The sequence below is a fragment of the Oncorhynchus masou genome, chromosome 12 (assembly GCF_036934945.1).
Source record: "Oncorhynchus masou masou isolate Uvic2021 chromosome 12, UVic_Omas_1.1, whole genome shotgun sequence".
NCBI classification, from domain to species: Eukaryota; Metazoa; Chordata; class Actinopteri; order Salmoniformes; family Salmonidae; genus Oncorhynchus; species Oncorhynchus masou.
The window spans coordinates 1,629,185-1,647,502 of NC_088223.1; positions in this window are offsets into that span (position 1 = coordinate 1,629,185).

The following is an 18,318-nucleotide window of genomic DNA, read 5'->3' on the forward strand; positions in this document are numbered from 1 at the left end:
ACTGTCACAGTTACACCCTACGGTTACACCCTACTGTCACGGTTACACCCTACTGTTACACACGACTCTTACTGTTACACCCTACAGTTACAGTTACACCCTACTGTTACTGTTACACCCTACTGTTACTGTTACACCCTACTGTTACTGTTACACCCTACTGTCACAGTTACACCCTACTGTTACTGTTACACCCTACTGTTTCTGTTATACCCTACTGTTACTGTTACACCCTACTGTTACTGTTACACCCTACTGTTACTGTTACACCCTACTGTTACTATTACACCCTACTGTCACTGTTCCACCCTACTGTTACTGTTACACCCTACTGTCACTATTACACCCTACTGTCACGGTTACACCCTACTGTCACGGGTACACCCTATTGTCACAGTCACACCCTACTGTTATACCCTACTGTTACTGTTACACCCTAGTGTTATAATCTACTGTTACACCCTACTGTTACAGCACACTGTTACACCCTACTGTTATACCCTACTGTTACTGTTACACCCTAGTGTTATAATCTACTGTTACACCCTAGTGTTATAATCTACTGTTACACCCTACTGTTACAGCACACTGTTACACCCTACTGTTACAGCACACTGTTACTATTACACCCTACTGTCACAGTTACACTCTACTGTTACAGCACACTGTTACTATTACACCCTACTGTCACAGTTACACCCTACTGTTACAGCACACTGTTACTATTACACCCTACTGTCACAGTTACACCCTACTGTTACTGGGGCGGCAGTGTAGCCTAGTGGTTAGAGCATTGGACTAGTAACCGAAAGGTTGCAAGTTCAAATCCCCGAGCTGACAAGGTACAAAATCTGTCGTTCTTCCCCCGAACAGGCAGTTAACCCACTGTTCCTAGGCCGTCATTGAAAATAATAATTTGTTCTTAACTGACTTGCCTGGTAAAATAAAACTGTTACACCCTACTGTTACAGCACACTGTTACTATTACACCCTACTGTCACAGTTACACCCTACTGTTACACACGACTCTTACTGTTACACCCTACAGTTACTGTTACACCCTACTGTTACTGTTACACCCTACTGTCACAGTTACACCCTACTGTCACAGTTACACCCTACTGTTACTGTTACACCCTACTGTTACTGTTACACCCTACTGTTTCTGTTATACCCTACTGTTACTGTTATACCCTACTGTTACTGTTACACCCTACTGTTACTGTTACACCCTACTGTTTCTGTTATACCCTACTGTTTCTGTTATACCCTACTGTTACTGTTATACCCTACTGTTACTGTTACACCCTACTGTTACTGTTACACCCTACTGTTTCTGTTATACCCTACTGTTTCTGTTATACCCTACTGTTACTGTTATACCCTACTGCTACTGTTACATCCTACTGTTACTGTTATACCCTACTGTTACTGTTATATCCTCCTGTTACACCCTACTGTTACTGTTACACCCTACTGTTACTGTTATACCCTACTGTTTCTGTTATACCCTACTGTCACAGTTACACCCTACTGTTACTGTTACACCCTACTGTCACAGTTATACCCTACTGTTACTGTTACACCCTACTGTTACTGTTATACCCTACTGTTACTGTTATACCCTACTGTCACAGTTACACCCTACTGTTACTGTTACACCCTACTGTCACAGTTATACCCTACTGTTACTGTTACACCCTACTGTTACTGTTATACCCTACTGTTACTGTTATACCCTACTGCTACTGTTATACCCTACTGTTACTGTTATACCCTACTGCTACTGTTATACCCTACTGTTACTGTTATACCCTACTGCTACTGTTACACCCTACTGCTACTGTTATACCCTACTGTTACTGTTACACCCTACTGTTACTGTTACACCCTACTGTTACTGTTATACCCTACTGTTACTGTTACACCCTACTGCTACTGTTATACCCTACTGTTACTGTTACACCCTACTGCTACTGTTATACCCTACTGTTACTGTTACACCCTACTGCTACTGTTACACCCTACTGCTACTGTTATACCCTACTGCTACTGTTATACCCTACTGTTACTGTTACACCCTACTGTTACTGTTATACCCTACTGTTACTGTTATACCCTACTGTTACTGTTACACCCTACTGTTACTGTTACACCCTACTGTTACTGTTATACCCTACTGTTACTGTTATACCCTACTGTTACTGTTACACCCTACTGTTACTGTTATACCCTACTGTTACTGTTACACCCTACTGTTACTGTTATACCCTACTGCTACTGTTACATCCTACTGTTACTGTTATACCCTACTGTTACTGTTACACCCTACTGTTACTGTTACACCCTACTGTCACAGTTATACCCTACTGTTACTGTTATACCCTACTGTTACTGTTACACCCTACTGCTACTGTTACACCCTACTGCTACTGTTATACCCTACTGTTACTGTTACACCCTACTGTTACTGTTATACCCTACTGCTACTGTTATACCCTACTGTTTCTGTTATACCCTACTGCTACTGTTATACCCTACTGTTACTGTTACACCCTACTGTTACTGTTATACCCTACTGTTACTGTTACACCCTACTGTTACTGTTATACCCTACTGTTTCTGTTATACCCTACTGTTACTGTTACACCCTACTGTCACAGTTATACCCTACTGTTACTGTTACACCCTACTGTTACTGTTATACCCTACTGTTACACCCCACTGTTACACCCTACTGTTACAACCTACTGCTACTGTTATACCCTACTGTTTCTGTTATACCCTACTGTTACTGTTATACCCTACTGTTACACCCTACTGTTACTGTTACACCCTACTGTTACACCCTACTGTTACTGTTACACCCTACTGTTACACCCTACTGTTACTGTTACACCCTACTGTTACTGTTACACCCTACTGTTACTGTTACACCCTACTGTTACACCCTACTGTTACTGTTACACCCTACTGTTACACCCTACTGTTACTGTTATACCCTACTGTTACACCCCACTGTTACACCCTACTGTTACACCCTACTGCTACTGTTATACCCTACTGTTACTGTTACACCCTACTGTTACTGTTATACCCTACTGTTTCTGTTATACCCTACTGTTTCTGTTATACCCTACAGTTACTGTTACACCCTACTGTTGCACCCTACTGTTACTGTTGCACCCTACTGTTACACCCCACTGTTACACCCTACTGTTACACCCTACTTACTGTTACACCCTACTGTTACACCCTACTGTTACTGTTACACCCTACTGTTATAATCTACTGTTACTGTTACACCCTACTGTTACTGTTACACCCTACTGTTACACCCTACTGTTACACCCTACTGTTACTGTTACACCCTACTGTTACACCCTACTGTTACTGTTACACCCTACTGTTATAATCTACTGTTACTGTTACACCCTACTGTTACTGTTACACCCTACTGTTACTGTTACACCCTACTGTTACTGCTACATCCTGCTGTTACACCCTACTGTTACTGTTACACCCTACTGTTACACCCTACATCTGTTACACCCTACTGTTACACCCTACTGTCACTGTTATAATCTACTGTTACTGTTATAATCTACTGTTATCTGTTACAAACCTTTTACTGTTACACTAATGCTGTAAATCCTACTGCTACTGTTATACCCTACTGTTACTGTTATACCCTACTGCTACTGTTATACCCTCCTGTTACTGTTACACCCTACTGTTACTGTTACACCCTACTGTTACTGTTACACCCTACTGTTACTGTTACACCCTACAGTTACTGTTACACCCTACTGTTACTGTTACACCCTACTGTTACTGTTATACCCTACTGCTACTGTTATACCCTACTGTTACTGTTACACCCTACTGTTACTGTTATACCCTACTGCTAATGTTATACCCTACTGTTACTGTTACACCCTACTGTTACTGTTATATCCTCCTGTTACATCCTACTGTTACTGTTACACCCTACTGTTTCTGTTATACCCTACTGTTACTGTTATACCCTACTGTTACTGTTATACCCTACTGTTACTGTTATACCCTACTGTTACTGTTACACCCTACTGTTACTGTTACACCCTACTGTTACTGTTACACCCTACTGTTACTGTTACACCCTACTGTTACTGTTATACCCTACTGTTACTGTTACACCCTACTGTTACTGTTACACCCTACTGTTACTGTTATACCCTACTGTTACTGTTACACCCTACTGTTACTGTTACACCCTACTGTTACTGTTATACCCTACTGTTACTGTTACACCCTACTGTTACTGTTATATCCTACTGTTACTGTTACACCCTACTGTTACTGTTATACCCTACTGTTACTGTTACACCCTACTGTTTCTGTTATACCCTACTGTTACTGTTACACCCTACTGTTTCTGTTATACCCTACTGTTACTGTTATACCCTACTGTTACTGTTACACCCTACTGTTACTGTTATACCCTACTGTTACTGTTACACCCTACTGTTACTGTTACACCCTACTGTTACTGTTATACCCTACTGTTACTGTTATACCCTACTGTTACTGTTATACCCTACTGTTACTGTTACACCCTACTGTTACTGTTACACCCTACTGTTTCTGTTATACCCTACTGTTACTGTTACACCCTACTGTTTCTGTTATACCCTACTGTTACTGTTATACCCTACTGTTACTGTTACACCCTACTGTTACTGTTACACCCTACTGTTACTGTTATACCCTACTGTTACTGTTACACCCTACTGTTTCTGTTATACCCTACTGTTACTGTTATACCCTACTGTTACTGTTATATCCTCCTGTTACATCCTACTGTTACTGTTATATCCTCCTGTTACTGTTATACCCTACTGTTACTGTTACACCCTACTGTTACTGTTATACCCTACTGTTACTGTTACACCCTACTGTTTCTGTTATACCCTACTGTTACTGTTACACCCTACTGTTACTGTTATACCCTACTGTTACACCCTACTGTTACTGTTATACCCTACTGTTTCTGTTATACCCTACTGCTACTGTTATACCCTACTGTTACTGTTATACCCTACTGTTACTGTTACACCCTACTGTCACAGTTATACCCTACTGTTACTGTTACACCCTACTGTTACTGTTATACCCTACTGTTTCTGTTATACCCTACTGTTTCTGTTATACCCTACAGTTACTGTTACACCCTACTGTTGCACCCTACTGTTACTGTTGCACCCTACTGTTACACCCCACTGTTACACCCTACTGTTACACCCTACTTACTGTTACACCCTACTGTTACTGTTACACCCTACTGTTATAATCTACTGTTACTGTTACACCCTACTGTTACTGTTACACCCTACTGTTACACCCTACTGTTACACCCTACTGTTACTGTTACACCCTACTGTTACACCCTACTGTTACTGTTACACCCTACTGTTATAATCTACTGTTACTGTTACACCCTACTGTTACTGTTACACCCTACTGTTACTGTTACACCCTACTGTTACTGCTACATCCTGCTGTTACACCCTACTGTTACTGTTACACCCTACTGTTACACCCTACATCTGTTACACCCTACTGTTACACCCTACTGTCACTGTTATAATCTACTGTTACTGTTATAATCTACTGTTATCTGTTACAAACCTTTTACTGTTACACTAATGCTGTAAATCCTACTGCTACTGTTACACCCTACTGTTACTGTTATACCCTCCTGTTACTGTTACACCCTAATGTTACTGTTACACCCTCCTGCTACTGTTATACCCTACTGTTACTGTTACACCCTACTGTTACTGTTACACCCTACTGTTACTGTTATACCCTACTGTTATACCCTACTGTTACTGTTATACCCTACTGTTACTGTTACACCCTACTGTTACTGTTACACCCTACTGTTACTGTTACACCCTACAGTTACTGTTACACCCTACTGTTACTGTTACACCCTACTGTTACTGTTATACCCTACTGTTTCTGTTATACCCTACTGTTACTGTTATACCCTACTGTTACTGTTATACCCTACTGTTACTGTTACACCCTACTGTTACTGTTATACCCTACTGCTACTGTTATACCCTACTGTTACTGTTACACCCTACTGTTACTGTTATACCCTACTGTTACTGTTACACCCTACTGTTACTGTTACACCCTACAGTTACTGTTACACCCTACTGTTACTGTTACACCCTACTGTTACTGTTATACCCTACTGCTACTGTTATACCCTACTGTTACTGTTACACCCTACTGTTACTGTTATACCCTACTGCTACTGTTATACCCTACTGTTACTGTTACACCCTACTGTTACTGTTACACCCTACTGTTACTGTTACACCCTACTGTTACTGTTATACCCTACTGTTACTGTTATATCCTCCTGTTACATCCTACTGTTACTGTTATACCCTACTGTTACTGTTATATCCTCCTGTTACATCCTACTGTTACTGTTATACCCTACTGCTACTGTTATACCCTACTGTTACTGTTATACCCTACTGTTACTGTTATATCCTCCTGTTACTGTTACACCCCACTGTTACTGTTACACCCTACTGTTACTGTTATACCCTACTGTTACTGTTACACCCTACTGTTTCTGTTATACCCTACTGTTACTGTTACACCCTACTGTTACTGTTACACCCTACTGTTACTGTTATACCCTACTGCTACTGTTATACCCTACTGTTACACCCTACTGTTACTGTTATACCCTACTGTTACTGTTACACCCTACTGTTACTGTTATACCCTACTGTTACTGTTACACCCTACTGTTTCTGTTATACCCTACTGTTACTGTTACACCCTACTGTTACTGTTACACCCTACTGTTACTGTTATACCCTACTGTTACTGTTACACCCTACTGTTACTGTTACACCCTACTGTTTCTGTTATACCCTACTGTTACTGTTACACCCTACTGTTTCTGTTATACCCTACTGTTACTGTTATACCCTACTGTTACTGTTATATCCTCCTGTTACATCCTACTGTTACTGTTATATCCTCCTGTTACTGTTATACCCTACTGTTACTGTTACACCCTACTGTTACTGTTATACCCTACTGTTACTGTTATACCCTACTGTTACTGTTACACCCTACTGTTACTGTTATACCCTACTGTTACTGTTACACCCTACTGTTACTGTTACACCCTACTGTTACTGTTATACCCTACTGTTACTGTTATACCCTACTGTTACTGTTATACCCTACTGTTACTGTTACACCCTACTGTTACAGTTACACCCTACTGTTACTGTTATACCCTACTGTTACTGTTACACCCTACTGTTTCTGTTATACCCTACTGTTACTGTTACACCCTACTGTTACTGTTACACCCTACTGTTACTGTTATACCCTACTGCTACTGTTATACCCTACTGTTACACCCTACTGTTACTGTTATACCCTACTGTTACTGTTACACCCTACTGTTACTGTTATACCCTACTGTTACTGTTACACCCTACTGTTTCTGTTATACCCTACTGTTACTGTTACACCCTACTGTTACTGTTACACCCTACTGTTACTGTTATACCCTACTGTTACTGTTACACCCTACTGTTACTGTTACACCCTACTGTTTCTGTTATACCCTACTGTTACTGTTACACCCTACTGTTTCTGTTATACCCTACTGTTACTGTTATACCCTACTGTTACTGTTATATCCTCCTGTTACATCCTACTGTTACTGTTACACCCTACTGTTTCTGTTATACCCTACTGTTACTGTTATACCCTACTGTTACTGTTATATCCTCCTGTTACATCCTACTGTTACTGTTACACCCTACTGCTTCTGTTATACCCTACTGTTACTGTTATACCCTACTGTTTCTGTTACACCCTACTGTTACTGTTATACCCTACTGTTTCTGTTATACCCTACTGTTACTGTTATACCCTACTGTTACTGTTATACCCTACTGTTACTGTTATACCCTACTGCTACTGTTACACCCTACTGCTACTGTTACACCCTACTGTTTCTGTTATACCCTACTGTTACTGTTATACCCTACTGTTACTGTTATACCCTACTGCTACTGTTACACCCTACTGCTACTGTTACACCCTACTGTTTCTGTTATACCCTACTGTTACTGTTACACCCTACTGTTTCTGTTATATCCTCCTGTTTCTGTTATACCCTACTGTTACTGTTACACCCTACTGTTGTTATACCCTACTGTTACACCCTACTGTTACTGTTACACCCTACTGTTACTGTTACACCCTACTGTTACTGTTATATCCTATTGTTACTGTTATACCCTACTGTTACTGTTATACCCTCCTGTTACATCCTACTGCTACTGTTACATCCTACTGTTACTGTTACACCCTACTGTTACTGTTATACCCTACTGTTACTGTTACACCCTACTGTTACTGTTATACCCTACTGTTACTGTTACACCCTACTGTTACTGTTATACCCTACTGTTACTGTTATACCCTACTGTTTCTGTTATACCCTACTGCTACTGTTATACCCTACTGTTACTGTTATACCCTACTGTTACTGTTACACCCTACTGTTTCTGTTACACCCTACTGTTACTGTTATACCCTACTGTTACTGTTATACCCTACTGTTACTGTTACACCCTACTGTTACTGTTATACCCTACTGTTACTGTTACACCCTACTGTTTCTGTTATACCCTACTGTTACTGTTATACCCTACTGTTACTGTTACACCCTACTGTTACTGTTACACCCTACTGTTACTGTTATACCCTACTGTTACTGTTACACCCTACTGTTACTGTTACACCCTACTGTTACTGTTATACCCTACTGCTACTGTTATATCCTACTGTTACTGTTACACCCTCCTTTTACTGTAACACCCTACTGCTACTGGTACACTGCTACTGTTACACCCTACTGTTACACCCTACTGTTACTGTTACACCCTACTGTTATAATCTACTGTTAAACCCTACTGTTATAATCTACTGTTACACCCTACTGCTATAATCTACTGTTACACCCTACTGTTACACCCTACTGTTACTGTTACACCCTAATGTTGCTGTTATAATCTACCGTTATACCCTACTGTTACATCCTACTGCTACTGTTACACCCTACTGTTACTGTTATACCCTACTGCTACTGTTACACCCTACTGCTACTGTTATACCCTACTGCTACTGTTATACCCTACTGTTACTGTTACACCCTACTGTTACTGTTATACCCTACTGTTACTGTTACACCCTACTGTTACTGTTATACCCTACTGTTACTGTTACACCCTACTGTTTCTGTTACACCCTACTGTTTCTGTTATACCCTACTGTTACTGTTACACCCTACTGTTACTGTTATACCCTACTGTTTCTGTTATACCCTACTGTTACTGTTACACCCTACTGTTACTGTTATACCCTACTGTTACTGTTATACCCTACTGTTTCTGTTATACCCTACTGCTACTGTTACACCCTACTGTTACTGTTATACCCTACTGCTACTGTTATATCCTACTGTTACTGTTACACCCTCCTTTTACTGTAACACCCTACTGCTACTGGTACACTGCTACTGTTACACCCTACTGTTACACCCTACTGTTATAATCTACTGTTAAACCCTACTGTTATAATCTACTGTTACACCCTACTGCTATAATCTACTGTTACACCCTACTGTTACACCCTACTGTTACTGTTACACCCTAATGTTGCTGTTATAATCTACCGTTATACCCTACTGTTACATCCTACTGCTACTGTTACACCCTACTGCTACTGTTATACCCTACTGCTACTGTTACACCCTACTGCTACGGTTATACCCTACTGCTACTGTTACACCCTACTGTTACTGTTATACCCTACTGTTACTGTTACACCCTACTGTTACTGTTACACCCTACTGTTACTGTTATACCCTACTGTTACTGTTATACCCTACTGTTACACCCTACTGTTATAATCTACTGTTAAACCCTACTGTTATAATCTACTGTTACACCCTACTGCTATAATCTACTGTTACACCCTACTGTTACACCCTACTGTTACTGTTACACCCTAATGTTGCTGTTATAATCTACCGTTATACCCTACTGTTACATCCTACTGCTACTGTTACACCCTACTGCTACTGTTATACCCTACTGCTACTGTTACACCCTACTGCTACGGTTATACCCTACTGCTACTGTTACACCCTACTGTTACTGTTATACCCTACTGTTACTGTTACACCCTACTGTTACTGTTACACCCTACTGTTACTGTTATACCCTACTGTTACTGTTATACCCTACTGTTACTGTTATACCCTACTGCTACTGTTACACCCTACTGTTACTGTTACACCCTACTGTTACTGTTACACCCTACTGTTACTGTTACACCCTACTGCTACTGTTATACCCTACTGCTACTGTTACACCCTACTGTTACTGTTACACCCTACTGTTACTGTTACACCCTACTGTTACTGTTACACCCTACTGTTACTGTTATACCCTACTGTTACTGTTATACCCTACTGCTACTGTTATACCCTACTGTTACTGTTATACCCTACTGTTACTGTTATACCCTACTGCTACTGTTATACCCTACTGTTACTGTTATACCCTACTGCTACTGTTATACCCTACTGTTACTGTTATACCCTACTGTTACTGTTATACCCTACTGTTACTGTTACACCCTCCGGTTACTGTTACACCCTACTGTTGTTATACCCTACTGTTACACCCTACTGTTACTGTTACACCCTACTGTTACTGTTACACCCTACTGTTACTGTTATATCCTATTGTTACTGTTATACCCTACTGTTACTGTTATACCCTCCTGTTACATCCTACTGTTGTTATACCCTACTGTTACACCCTACTGTTACTGTTACACCCTACTGTTACTGTTACACCCTACTGTTACTGTTATACCCTACTGTTACTGTTACACCCTACTGTTTCTGTTATACCCTACTGTTACTGTTACACCCTACTGTTTCTGTTACACCCTACTGCTACTGTTACACCCTACTGTTACTGTTACATCCTACTGCTACTGTTATACCCTACTGTTACTGTTACATCCTACTGCTACTGTTATACCCTACTGCTACTGTTATATCCTACTGTTACTGTTACACCCTCCTTTTACTGTAACACCCTACTGCTACTGGTACACTGCTACTGTTACACCCTACTGTTACACCCTACTGTTAAACCCTACTGTTATAATCTACTGTTACACCCTACTGCTATAATCTACTGTTACACCCTACTGTTACACCCTACTGTTACTGTTACACCCTAATGTTGCTGTTATAATCTACCGTTATACCCTACTGTTACATCCTACTGCTACTGTTACACCCTACTGCTACTGTTACACCCTACTGCTACTGTTATACCCTACTGCTACTGTTATACCCTACTGTTACTGTTACACCCTACTGTTACTGTTATACCCTACTGTTTCTGTTACACCCTACTGTTACTGTTATACCCTACTGTTACTGTTATACCCTACTGTTACTGTTACACCCTACTGTTACTGTTACACCCTACTGCTACTGTTACACCCTACTGTTACTGTTATACCCTACTGCTACTGTTATACCCTACTGTTACTGTTATACCCTACTGTTACTGTTACACCCTACTGTTTCTGTTATACCCTACTGTTACTGTTATACCCTACTGTTACTGTTACACCCTACTGTTACTGTTATACCCTACTGTTTCTGTTACACCCTACTGTTACTGTTATACCCTACTGCTACTGTTATACCCTACTGTTTCTGTTATACCCTACTGTTACTGTTATACCCTACTGTTACTGTTACACCCTACTGTTACTGTTATACCCTACTGTTACTGTTACACCCTACTGTTACTGTTATACCCTACTGTTACTGTTATACCCTACTGTTTCTGTTATACCCTACTGTTACTGTTATACCCTACTGTTACTGTTACACCCTACTGTTACTGTTACACCCTACTGTTACTGTTATACCCTACTGTTACTGTTATACCCTACTGTTACTGTTACACCCTACTGTTACTGTTATACCCTACTGTTACTGTTATACCCTACTGTTACTGTTATACCCTACTGTTACTGTTATACCCTACTGTTACTGTTATACCCTACTGTTACTGTTACACCCTACTGTTACTGTTACACCCTACTGTTACTGTTATACCCTACTGTTACTGTTATACCCTACTGTTACTGTTATACCCTACTGTTACTGTTACACCCTACTGTTACTGTTATACCCTACTGTTTCTGTTATACCCTACTGTTACTGTTATACCCTACTGTTACTGTTACACCCTACTGTTACTGTTATACCCTACTGTTACTGTTATACCCTACTGTTACTGTTATACCCTACTGCTACTGTTATACCCTACTGTTACTGTTATACCCTACTGTTACTGTTATACCCTACTGTTACTGTTATACCCTACTGCTACTGTTATACCCTACTGTTACTGTTATACCCTACTGTTTCTGTTATACCCTACTGTTACTGTTACACCCTACTGTTACTGTTACACCCTACTGTTACTGTTATACCCTACTGCTACTGTTACATCCTACTGTTACTGTTATACCCTACTGTTACTGTTACACCCTACTGTTACTGTTATACCCTACTGCTACTGTTATACCCTACTGTTACTGTTATACCCTACTGTTACTGTTATACCCTACTGTTACTGTTACACCCTACTGTTACTGTTACACCCTACTGTTACTGTTATACCCTACTGTTACTGTTATACCCTACTGTTACTGTTACACCCTACTGTTACTGTTACACCCTACTGTTACTGTTATACCCTACTGTTACTGTTATACCCTACTGTTACTGTTACACCCTACTGTTACTGTTACACCCTACTGTTACTGTTATACCCTACTGCTACTGTTACATCCTACTGTTACTGTTATACCCTACTGTTACTGTTATACCCTACTGTTACTGTTATACCCTACTGCTACTGTTATACCCTACTGTTACTGTTATACCCTACTGTTACTGTTATACCCTACTGTTACTGTTATACCCTACTGTTACTGTTATACCCTACTGTTACTGTTATACCCTACTGTTACTGTTACACCCTACTGTTACTGTTATACCCTACTGTTACTGTTATACCCTACTGTTACTGTTATACCCTACTGCTACTGTTATACCCTACTGTTACTGTTATACCCTACTGTTTCTGTTACACCCTACTGTTACTGTTATACCCTACTGTTACTGTTACACCCTACTGTTACTGTTACACCCTACTGTTACTGTTATACCCTACTGTTACTGTTATACCCTACTGTTGTTATACCCTACTGTTACTGTTATACCCTACTGCTACTGTTATACCCTACTGTTACTGTTATACCCTACTGTTACTGTTATACCCTACTGTTGTTATACCCTACTGTTTCTGTTATACCCTACTGTTTCTGTTATACCCTACTGTTGTTATACCCTACTGTTACTGTTATACCCTACTGTTGTTATACCCTACTGTTACTGTTATACCCTACTGTTACTGTTACACCCTACTGTTACTGTTACACCCTACTGTTACTGTTACACCCTACTGTTACTGTTATACCCTACTGTTACTGTTATACCCTACTGTTACTGTTACACCCTACTGTTACTGTTATACCCTACTGTTACTGTTATACCCTACTGTTACTGTTATACCCTACTGCTACTGTTATACCCTACTGTTACTGTTACACCCTACTGTTACTGTTATACCCTACTGTTACTGTTATACCCTACTGTTACTGTTATACCCTACTGTTACTGTTATACCCTACTGCTACTGTTATACCCTACTGTTACACCCTACTGCTACTGTTATACCCTACTGCTATACCCTACTGTTACTGTTATACCCTACTGTTACTGTTATACCCTACTGTTACTGTTATACCCTACTGTTACTGTTATACCCTACTGTTACTGTTATACCCTACTGTTACACCCTACTGCTACTGTTATACCCTACTGTTACTGTTATACCCTACTGTTACTGTTATACCCTACTGTTACTGTTATACCCTACTGTTACACCCTACTGCTACTGTTATACCCTACTGTTATACCCTACTGTTACTGTTATACCCTACTGTTACTGTTATACCCTACTGTTACTGTTATACCCTACTGTTACTGTTATACCCTACTGTTACTGTTATACCCTACTGTTACTGTTATACCCTACTGTTACTGTTACACCCTACTGTTACTGTTACACCCTCCGGTTACTGTTACACCCTACTGTTGTTATACCCTACTGTTACTGTTACACCCTACTGTTACTGTTACACCCTACTGTTACTGTTATACCCTACTGTTACTGTTATACCCTACTGTTATACCCTACTGTTACTGTTATACCCTACTGCTACTGTTATACCCTACTGTTACTGTTATACCCTACTGTTACTGTTATACCCTACTGTTACTGTTATACCCTACTGTTACTGTTATACCCTACTGTTACTGTTATACCCTACTGTTACTGTTACACCCTACTGTTACTGTTATACCCTACTGTTACTGTTATACCCTACTGTTACTGTTATACCCTACTGTTACTGTTACACCCTACTGTTACTGTTACACCCTCCGGTTACTGTTACACCCTACTGTTGTTATACCCTACTGTTACTGTTACACCCTACTGTTACTGTTACACCCTACTGTTACTGTTATACCCTACTGTTACTGTTATACCCTACTGTTATACCCTACTGTTACTGTTATACCCTACTGCTACTGTTATACCCTACTGTTACTGTTATACCCTACTGTTACTGTTATACCCTACTGTTACTGTTATACCCTACTGTTACTGTTATACCCTACTGTTACTGTTACACCCTACTGTTACTGTTATACCCTACTGTTACTGTTATACCCTACTGTTACTGTTATACCCTACTGTTACTGTTACACCCTACTGTTACTGTTATACCCTACTGTTACTGTTATACCCTACTGTTACTGTTACACCCTACTGTTACTGTTATACCCTACTGTTACTGTTACACCCTACTGTTACTGTTACACCCTCCTGCTACTGTTATACCCTACTGTTACTGTTACACCCTACTGTCACAGTTATACCCTACTGTTACTGTTACACCCTACTGTTACTGTTATACCCTACTGTTACTGTTATACCCTACTGTTACTGTTATACCCTACTGTTACTGTTACACCCTACTGTTACTGTTATACCCTACTGTTACTGTTACACCCTACTGTCACAGTTATACCCTACTGTTACTGTTATACCCTACTGTTACTGTTACACCCTACTGTTACTGTTATACCCTACTGTTACTGTTATACCCTACTGTTATAATCTACTGCTACACCCTACTGTTATAATCTGCTGTTATAATCTATTGTTATAATCTACCGCTACACCCTACTGTTACACCCTACTGTTATAATCTACTGCTACACCCTACTGTTATAATCTACTGTTATAATCTACTGCTACACCCTACTGTTATAATCTACTGTTACACCCTACTGTTATAATCTACTTGCATTTAGTATGCCTAATCTTGTGGAGCACAGTGTTATTTCCCGGTGTGCTACTCCATAACCACCACTGACACAAACTAGATGCTAGGGTATGCCCAAGTGTTGAGAGAGACATTTTAAACTATACTTTTTAATGACTCATTGATAAAACATTTACCCAGACAATATCTACAAACTCTGACGACAAACCTTGTTTGTGTATGTGTGTGTTGCTGAGGGGTTGAATGTGTCAGTGGGTCAACATCCTATAACGATTTAATCTCACACCAAAACATCCCGAAGGAATCCCATGACTGACTGTGAAGGAATCTTCTGATCTGTTGAATTAACCAACTTCTCAGTATAATTGCCTCACAGGAAAACAGTTATTTGAGGTTGAGGAGGCCATGATACTCTTGTCCTTCTTCTGTCTACTGGGACTTCAGGAACTTCTTAGTTTGTCTGGTTCATTTTGGTACAACAACAACATGAACACAAACAAAGTCTATGTCCCAAATTAGGTTAACAGAAAAGTCCTGATTCCTGGTGACCAATGCTGACTGTTTTTTCCTGCTCCCAAATGTCCCCCTCTTCCCTACACAGTGCACTACTTTGATGGACCCTATTCCCTACACAGTGCACTACTTTGACGGACACTATTCCCTACACAGTGCACTACTTTGATGGACCCTATTCCCTACACAGTGCTCTACTTTGACGGACCCTCTTCCCTACACAGTGCTCTACTTTGACGTTTACATTTTACATTTAAGTCATTTAGCAGACGCTCTTATCCAGAGCGACTTACAAATTGGTGAATTCACCTTCTGACATCCAGTGGAACAGCCACTTTACAATAGTGCATCTAAATCATTAAGGGGGGGTGAGAAGGATTACTTATCCTATCCTAGGTATTCCTTGAAGAGGTGGGGTTTCAGGTGTCTCCGGAAGGTGGTGATTGACTCCGCTGTCCTGGCGTCGTGAGGGAGTTTGTTCCACCATTGGAACAATGACGGACCCTCTTCCCTACACAGTGCTCTACTTTGACGGACCCTCTTCCCTACACAGTGCTCTACTTTGACGGACCCTATTCCCTACACAGTGCACTACTTTGATGGACCCTATTCCCTACACCGTGCACTACTTTGATGGACCCTATTCCCTACACAGTGCACTACTTTGATGGACCCTATTCCCTACACAGTGCTCTACTTTGATGGACCCTATTCCCGACACAGTGCGCTACTTTGATGGACCCTATTCCCTACACTGTGCACTACTTTGATGGACCCTATTCCCTACACCGTGCACTACTTTGATGGACCCTATTCCCTACACAGTGCACTACTTTGATGGACCCTATTCCCTACACAGTGCTCTACTTTGATGGACCCTATTCCCTACACAGTGCACTACTTTGATGGACCCTATTCCCGACACAGTGCTCTACTTTGATGGACCCTATTCCCTACACAGTGCACTACTTTGATGGACCCTATTCCCTGCACAGTGCACTACTTTGATGGACCCTATTCCCTACACCGTGCACTACTTTGATGAACCCTATTCCCTACACAGTGCACTACTTTGATGGACCCTATTCCCTACAAAGTGCACTACTTTGATGGGAATAGCGTGTCATTTGTGACACAAAGTAATGAGACAGAAGATTGTAATAACAAACACAAACTCTCTCATGTATCAACATCACCACCATGTACTGGGGAACTAACAGACAATCACCACCATGTACTGGGGAACTAACAGACAATCACCACCATGTACTGGGGAACTAACAGACAATCACCACCATGTACTGGGGAACTAACAGACAATCACCACCATGTACTGGGGAACTAACAGACAATCACCACCATGTACTGGGGAACTAACAGACAATCACCACCATTTTGTTATCCACCAAACTAATCAACATGATGTCATGGTCCAAATAATTGAATCCAAGGAATGCAGCTGATTTAGGGCTTACTTACTGCGTATTTTGGGCACAAATGAAGACTTTGTTACAATATCCTTCTCGCCATGTAAGGGCTTTGTGGCACCATTTGAGCTGTTGGTTGTAACTGCTGTTTAGTACGTTACGATCACAATAGAAGTGTTTCTGCATTCAACATGGATAGAGTGGGATTTAGCTTTTATCGGCAGAGTTAAACACTAAAACACTGAGGTTACAGCCCAAATGGCACCCCATTCCCTATATAGTGCACTTCTGTGATGGACCCTATTCCCTGTATAGTGCACTACTTTTCACCAGGGCCCAGCGGGTGCCAATTTAAGGACTGCTCACAAGTCATGAAGTGTTGCTGAAGTATGGATCATCCCCAAGACACCCAGCATCTGACTGAGTGCGTCTCACCCTCTCTCTCTCCCTGACATGCCATCAGTTTACTATCTGTCTCACTCTCTCCCTGGCATGCCATCAGTTTACTATCTGTATCTGTCTCACTCTCTCCCTGACATGCCATCAGTTTACTATCTGTATCTGTCTCACTCTCTCCCTGACATGCCATCAGTTTACCAGCTGTATCTGTCTCACTCTCTCCCTGACATGCCATCAGTTTACTATCTGTATCTGTCTCACTCTCTCCCTGACATGCCATCAGTTTACCAGCTGTATCTGTCTCACTCTCTCCCTCCCTGACATGCCATCAGTTTACTATCTGTCTCAC